Source organism: Aptenodytes patagonicus, chromosome 28 (genome assembly GCF_965638725.1).
Source record: "Aptenodytes patagonicus chromosome 28, bAptPat1.pri.cur, whole genome shotgun sequence".
Taxonomy (NCBI): domain Eukaryota; kingdom Metazoa; phylum Chordata; class Aves; order Sphenisciformes; family Spheniscidae; genus Aptenodytes; species Aptenodytes patagonicus.
This window is the reverse complement of record NC_134976.1, coordinates 25,936-34,174: the sequence shown is the minus strand read 5'-3', so window position 1 is coordinate 34,174 and position 8,239 is coordinate 25,936.

Here is an 8,239-nt window from a genome sequence, read left to right as displayed (position 1 = left end):
GCCGGTCCCGGTGCCGCTCCCGGTGCCCGACCCGGTCCCGGAGCCGCTCCCGGTGCCGCTCCCGGTGCCGGTCGCTAGCGATGCGCGGCGGCGGGAGCGGCGGCGGCTTTTCCCGGCCCCGGGCTCCTCATGGCCCCGTGCAACCGGTTGGGACGACCCCGGGGGAGGCGCCTGCCGCCGCTGCCGCCGCCGGTACCGCCGCCGGTACCGCTGCCGGTGCCGCCGGTGCCGCCTCTGCGCGCCCGGCTCGGCGCCTCCCCCCGCCCCGGGACCTCCCCCCCCCCCCCCCCCCCACGGCGGCGGCTCCGCCCCGGGACCCCGTGGACCCCCCACGCAGGTACAAGGCGGCGCGGACACCCCCCCCCCCGCCCCCCCGGCACGGATACCCCCACGGCGGGGATTCCCCCCCCCCCCCCCGATATCCCCCCCCTCCCCCGGCGGAGATCGCCCCCCGGGCTTCCCCCGCCCCCCCCCCCGGCACCCCCCTCCACACGCGGGAATCCCCCAGGGGACCCATAAATCCCCCCCCCGGGGACCTCCCCCCAGGGATCCCCCCCCCCATCCATGGGGACCCCCCTATCGGGGCATCCACCCCGCCTGTGGGACCCCCCCCCCCCATCCAGGGATCCCCCCCCTCCGCCGCGAGATTCCCCCCCGCCCCCCCCCCAGCCGAGGGGGGATCCCCCCCCCCCAGGAGAATCCGGCAGTGCAGAGATCCTGCCCCCCCCAGCACCCCAGCACCCACGGGGGGGGGGGGGGGGGCAGAGCAGACACAGCAGGGACCCCCCCCAAGCAGTACCGGAACCCCCCCCCGGGCCTGGCACGGCACAGACCCCACTGCAGATTTGGCGTGGGGGGGTCCCCCCCCCCGCACGGCGCTGCAGGGACCCCCAAGATGGCAACGGGGGGCCCCCCACATCCACGGCACTGCACAGACCCCCCCAGGGCGGCAGTGGGGGTCCCCCCATTCGCACGGCACTGCAGAGACCCCCCCCAGCTGCAATGGGGGACCCCCCCCGTGCACAGCGCTGCACAGACCCCCCCAAAGGCTGGGGTGGGGGTCCCCACTTGTGCACGGCGCTGCACAGCCACCCCACCCCCCCACCCCCAGCTGCAATGAGGGTCCCCCCACATGCACGACACTGCAAGGACCCCCCCCGGGGCTGGGGTGGGGGTCCCCCCCCATGCACGGTGCTGCACAGACCCCCCCCAAGGCTGGAATGGGGGTCCCCCCTCGTGCACGGTGCTACAGGGACCCCCCCCACGGCTGGGGTGGGGGTCCCCACTTGTGCACGGCGCTGCACAGACCCCCCAGGCTGTAATGGGGGTGTCGTCGTCCCCCCCCGGCACTGCGCAGACCCCCCAGGGCTGAGCTGGGGGTCCCCCCAAATGTCCAGTGCTGCACAGAACCCCCCCCCACCCCAGGACAGTGATGGGGGTCCCCCCTCCTGTACGGTGCTGCAGACACCCCCGGAGTCGGGGTGGGGGTCCCCAGCGAGCACCCCACCCTACTGAGGGGACACCGGGGGGGTCCCCACGCCTGCCCGGTGCCCCCCGACACCTCCCACCCCACACCCCCGAGCTGTTCCCCCTGCCCCCATCATCGGGGGGGAGGGGGGGGGCTGTGTCCCCCCACCCCAGCCCCAGCCCTGGCACAAAGCTGGGGGGGGGGGGGCTCTGATGTGACCCCCCCCAACTTCCAGCTGCCGGCGGCTCTGGTTTTACCGTGGACCCCATCGGCATCGGGGGGGTGCGGGCAGGCGTGAAGGCAGCTGCCTTCATCCCGCTGAGACTGAGCAGATTCCCCCCCCCCAAAATGTCCCCCATTAATGTCACCCACCCAAGAGAGCAGCCGGGGCACGGGGGACCCCAATATCCCGCCCCGCCCCAGCAAAACCGCCGGCAGCCGGGAATTTTGGGGATGCGGGATGGGAAATGGGGATCCGGGCAGGAACACACCCTGGAAAATTCGGCGGATGATTCATTGCAGCGAGGGAGGGCTGGTGGCATGCCGCAGGCTACCGGCACCGCCGCCGCACCGGGGACGGATCTGGCCCCCCCCTTCCCCCCCCCCCCCCCCCCAGCCAGGTCACCGCGCTCCCATCTCCTCGCCACGGCCGCCGGCACTGGTTGGAGCTTCACCGCGCCGGGGGCTGGCACTGGCGGTGGCCTGCACGGTGGGATCCGGCAGCCGTAATTAAAGGGTGGGTGGAATTGGGGGGGGGGGGGGGGGCGGGGGTGGGTGGCCTTTTTGGGGGGCTCGCGGTGGGGAGCAGGGGAGCGGGGACGCAGGATCCGGCCACTCTTGGCAGCGCCGTGTCGGCGAGGGGGCTGGTGCCACGGCCGCGGCGGGGCCGGCGCCGGTGTCACCCGTGGGGGCACCGTCCTCGTCCTGGGCGCCGTCCCCCGTCCCGGACACTGGCCCGGTCCCAGGTGACGTCCCCATCGAGGACGATGTCCCTCTCCTGGGCCACATCCCCATCCCCGGCATCGTCCCCATCCCAGGCCATGTCCCCATCCCGGGCACCGTCCTGGTCCCAGGGAATGTCCCTTACCCGGACGCTGTCCCAATCCGAGGCCATGTCCCCATCCCAGACACTGTCCCCATCCCAGAAACTGGCCCTGTCCTGGGCAATGTCCCCATCCTGGGCACCGTCCCCGTCCCGGGCACCGTCCCCGTCCCGGGCACTGTCGTGGTCCCAGGCAATGTCCCCGTCCCGGACAATGTCCCCGTCCCGGACAACGTCCCCATCCCGGGCCACATCTGCGTCCCTGACACTGTCCCCATCCTGATTGCTGTCCCCATCCAAGGCACTGTCCCTGTCCTGGTCACTGTCCCTGTCCCAGGCGACGTCCCCATCCCGGACACCATCCCCATCCCTGGCATCGTCCCCATCCTGGACACTGTCCCCACCCCAGGCCATGTCCCCACCCTGTCCCCATCCCCACCCTGGCCACCCCAGCAGGACCCCCTACCCGGTGACACGTCCCGGCTCTGGCAGGGGGTCACCGGCATCGCCCCCCAGCCGGGGCCAGCGCATCCCCCCGGATTAGTGCCTGGAGGGGGAATCTCCGATGCCACCAGGAGCCCTGACGCCGCGGTGACGGGATCAGCCTCATGCCGCGTGTCCCCCCCCCCAACCCCGTCCCTACCTGGGGGGCTCGGGGTGGGTGATGGCGATGCGCGGCGGGATGCGGAGGGGCAGCGTGGTGGGGCGCGGGAGGCCGGCGGGCTCCGTGAGCGCGGTCGCTCCGGGGGCTTCCAGGGGGGCACCTGGAGGCTGGCGGAGAGACGGCGGCGCCCGTGGCACAGGTCGGCACCCAGCATCCCCGGGGAGGGGGGGAGCGGCTCCAGCACCCGGGATCCAGTGTCTCCGGCGGGGGCTGCGAGGAAGGGACGGGGGCACGTCAGACGGGGTGGTGTGGCGCGACACGGTACGGCACGGCACGGCACGGCATGGCACCACGCGGCGAGCGAGCCTCACACCACACGGCACGGCACAGCATGGCACAGCATGGCACGGCACAGCATGGCGCCACACGGCGTCGCATTGCGCGGCCAGCAATGCACACGACATGGCTTGGCACGGCACGGCACGGCACGGCACGGCATGGCGTGGATTGGCACAGCACGGCACAGCACGGCACAGCACGGCATGGCACCCCACGGTGTGGCACAGCACAGCCAAGGAGCCTCACGCCACATGGCATGGCATGGCACAGCATGGCGTGGTATGGATTGGCACGGCACAGAACATCACAGCACGGCACGGCATGGCACGGCACGGCACGGCACCACATGGCGTGGCATCACATGGAGAGTGAGCCTCACACCACATGGCGTGGCATGGCACACCATGGCATGATACGGTATGGCACAGCACGGCATGGCACGGCACGGCACGTCACAGCACGGCACGGCCAGGGAGCCTCACACCACATGGCGTGGCATGGCACACCATGGCATGATACGGTATGGCACAGCACGGCATGGCACGGCACAGCACGGCACGGCCAGGGAACCTCACACCACATGGCATGGCACAGCACGGCATAGCATGGATTGGCACGGCACGGCGCAGCACGGCACAGCACGGCACCCAGGCAGGAGCCCCTCACCCTCTGCTGTGGGTCCCCAGGGCCGGGGTATGGAGGGGACCCCCCAGCCCCCCCATACATGCTCCCATGGGGACCCCATCCCCGCCCCGGTGCCCCCCCCGGACTCCCCCGGTGCCCCCCTCGGCGCCGCCTCACCTGCTCCTCGGGCCCGGCCAGGTCGCTCCGGCTCTTCCTCATGTGCCCGCCTGGTGCCGGGGCTCAGGGTGCGGGGCCATGCGGGGGGCACGGGGGGACCCCGCCACGTCCCGGGGGGCTGCGGCGCCTGCGGGTGAGAGCCGAGGGTGAGGGGGGAGCGGGGAGACCCCCGGCACCCCCCCCCCCAGCATCCCTGGCAGCCCGGCCCGTGCCAGGACCAGGGGTCCCTGGGGAGCCAGGCTGAGCCCTGACACGCTCGTTGCAGCCGCGGCACAACCGGAGCCCCCGGTTGGCACAGACACACCCCCCCCCCCCCGTGCCTCCACGCACCGGTGCCGGGGGTCCGGGAGGGGTCCGTGCCGGTGGGTGAGCTGCTCCGCGGCAGCTCCCGGCAGCCCCGGCTCCCACCCCGGGGACCCCCCGGCTCCTCCTGGCAAAGGTTGCCAAGGAAACCCCGGCATCGCGCCCCCCGGCATCGTTGGCCGCGCATCGCTTCCCCCGGCATCAGCATCGCTTCCCTTGGCACCGACATCCCTTCCCGCAGCACCGGCATCGCTCCCGGCACCGGTGGCGTTTCCCACGGCATCGGCATCGCCGCCGGCACCGGCATCCCTTCGGCATCGCCTCCCCCCAACGCCGGCATCCCTTCCCGCAGCACCGGCATCGCTCCCAGCAGCATCCCTCTCCCCGGCACCGGCATCGCTGCTGGCCGCCCCCCCGCGTGCGGCTGCCTGGTGCCCCCCCAACCCCGGCAGCGCCAGGCCTGGGGTGGGGCGGGGGGGGGGGGTCCAGGCGGTTGATGCGGGTGGCCAAGGGGCGAGCTGAGCAATGGGGGGGGGGGGGGGGGCCACCGGGACCCCCCAGTGCCAAGCACCCTGCTGTGGGCTTTCGGGGGACCCCCCCACCCCCATCTCTCCCCCATCCTCCTCGGGGCGGCTGCGGGGGCGGCAGGACCCCCCCCTCCCCCCCGGCGGGCGCTGCCCCCCCTCCCCCCCGCAGCCTGCGCCAGATTCGGGAGTTATTTTCTGAATTAATTAATTCATCGACGCTGGCAGCGGCGGGGGGGGGGGGGGGGGGGGCTGGGACCCACTTGGGGGGGGCACAGCCTCGTGTGTGTGTGTGTGTCCCCAGCCCCCGCTGGGGACCCCGCCACCCTGTCCCCCCTGCCAGGACCCCCACCGGCACCGCCACCCCGGTGACCCCGAGCCCCATCCCCAGCCGCCCCAGGGGTCCCCCCAGGGTGGGGGTGAGAAATGGGGGACCCCCCCCCCCATCCCGCACGGGGACCCCGCTGCTCACCCGGCTGGCAGGGGAGCCCCATGGGGGGGGGGGGTATCACCACCGGGCGCGCGAGGCCCGGTGACGCCGCGTGGCATGACGCGAGGGCCATGGGGGAAGAGAAACCGCGGGAACGGGGACCCCGCCGGGCCTGGGCGTCCCACGGGATTTCGGGATCAGCCGAGGGACCCCTCCTCAGGTGGGAAGGGGCTTTGGCGGGGTGCCGGGGATGCCACCCATGGGTGCTCGCTGCTGGCAAAACCCGGTGGTGGGTCTGGCTTCCCCGGGAGGGGAGGCCTTGGCAGCCCCCGGACTCGTCCCGGTGGGACCCCGCGGCCGAGCAGCATTCCCAGGGGATTGGGGGGGGGGGTCTGGCCCGAGCAGGGTCCCCGGGGGAATTGGGGGTCCGGCGCCACCCCGGCTGGTGCCGGGGGTGCAGCAGTTCGGGGGCACCAGGGTCGCCGACGGGTCCTGCCCGCCCGGGGTCCGGTGCCGTTACCGGCTCCTGCGGCACCGGCTCCCCGCGTGCCCGAGCCCCCCCCCCCCCCCCCCCCCCATGCTCGGTGCACCCCGACCAGCTGGTGCCTGGTCCCGCGGCCCCCCCGGCCGTGGAGCCCCCCAGCCCCGGGTCCCCCGGCCCTACACCTTCCCCCCCCCCCCCCCATCCTGCAGCCCCGGACCCCCGGGACCCGGAGTCCCCGATCCTGCAGCCCCGGAGCCCCCCAGCCCCCGGTCCCGGGGTCCTGCAGCCCCCGGCCCCGGAGCTCCCGGTCCAGCATCCCTGGAGTCCCCGGATCCCCCGGTCCCGTACCCCACCCCCCCCTCCACCCCGCCCCAAGCCCCGGAGCCCCGGTCCCGTATCTCCGGAGCCCCGGAGCCCCCGGTCCACGCAGCCCCGGAGCCTCCGGTCCTGTATCCCGGCATCCCGGGTCCCGCAATCCCGGAGCCCCCGGTCCCGCAGCCCCGCAGCCCCCCGCGGCTTCTCCGGGCTGCAGCCGCTGCCGCACGCCGGTCCCGGCCGTCGCACGGCGCCGGGGCTCCCCCGGGGGTACCGGAGGGATGCTCCGTGCCGGGCAGCACCGGGGCGGGGGGGTGGGGGGGTGAGGAGGCTCCGGCAGCGGCGGGGACAGGGGAAGGGGCCGCCCCCGGGGCCGCCCGGTCCCGGTCCCGGTCCCGGTCCCGGTCCGGTCCCGTACCTGGCCGGCTCCCGGTGCCGCGGAGCTCCCCGGCATCCACCTGCCTTTGTTTACGGCGGCGGCGGCGGCGGCGCGGGGCGGAGGCGGCCCCGGTACCGGCCCCGGTGCCGCCGAGAGCGCCCGGTGACAGCGGCGGCGACGGCGGAAACGCGGCGGGAGCGGCTCCCCCCCCCCCCTCCCCGGGCACCGGCCCCACGCGTGTCCCCCCCCCGGCACCGGAGGGGGGGGTGGGGGTGTGTCCCCGGCATCCCCGGTGCCGCCCCCCCCCCCCGGTACCGGCCCTCCCCCCCCCCCGGTCCCCCCCCCCCCCCCGGTGCCTCCACCCACCCCACGCCGCGTCCCCCCCCCAGTGCCGTGCCCTTACACCCTGGCACGGTGTGCCCCGTGTACCGGCGTCCCCGTGTCCCCAAACACCCCCCGGCCCTGTGCCCCCCATGTCCCCGTGCCCCCCACGGCCCTGTGTCCCCAAGGCACCGTGCCCCCATGTCCCTGTGTCCCCATGTCCCTGTGTCCCCGAGGCACCGTGTCCCCTCGTATCCCCGTGCCCCCATGTCCCCGTGCCCCCGTGTCCCTGTGTCCCCGAGGCACCGTGTCCCCTCGTATCCCCGTGCCCCCATGTCCCCGTGCCCCCGTGTCCCTGTGTCCCCGAGGCACCACGTCCCCCCATGTCCCTGAGGACCCCATGTCCCTGTCCCCCGTGTCCCCCCATGTCCCTGTGCCACCATGTCCTGGTGTCCCTGTGTCCCTGTGTCCCCGAGGCACCATGTCCCCCCATGTCCCTGTCCCCTCCACGTCCCTCTGTCCCCAAGGTGCCATGTCCCCCATGTCCCTGAGGGCCCCATGTCCCTGTCCCCCCATGTCCCTGTGCCACTATGTCCCTGTGTCCCCAAGGCACCGTGTCCCCCCCATGTCCCTCTGTCCCCATGTCCCTGTCTCCCCCATATCCCTGTGTCCCAAGGTGCCATGTCCCCCCATGTCCCTGAGGGCCCCATGTCCCTGTCCCCCCATGTCCCTGTGCCACCACATCCTGGTGTCCCCATGTCCCTGAGGCACCGTGTCCCCCATGTCCCTCTGTCCCCATGTCCTGGTGTCCCCGTGTCCCTGTGTCCCCGAGGCACCGCGTCCCCCCATGTCCCTGTCCCCTCCACATCCCTCTGTCCCCAAGGTGCCATGTCCCCCCATGTCCCTGAGGGCCCCATGTCCCTGTCCCCCCATGTCCCTGTGCCACCACGTCCCTCTGTCCCCAAGGCACTGTGTCCCCCCCATGTCCCTCTGTCCCTATGTCCCTGTGTCACCACGTCCTGGTGTCCCCGTGTCCCTGTGCCACCACGTCCCTCTGTCCCCAAGGCACCACGTCCCTCCATGTCCCTCTGTCCCCGTGTCCCTGTGCCACCATGTCCCTCTGTCCCCAAGGCACCACATCCCCCCATGTCCCTCTGTCCCCGTGTCCCTGTGCCACCATGTCCCTCTGTCCCCAAGGCACCACATCCCCCCATGTCCCTCTGTCTCCG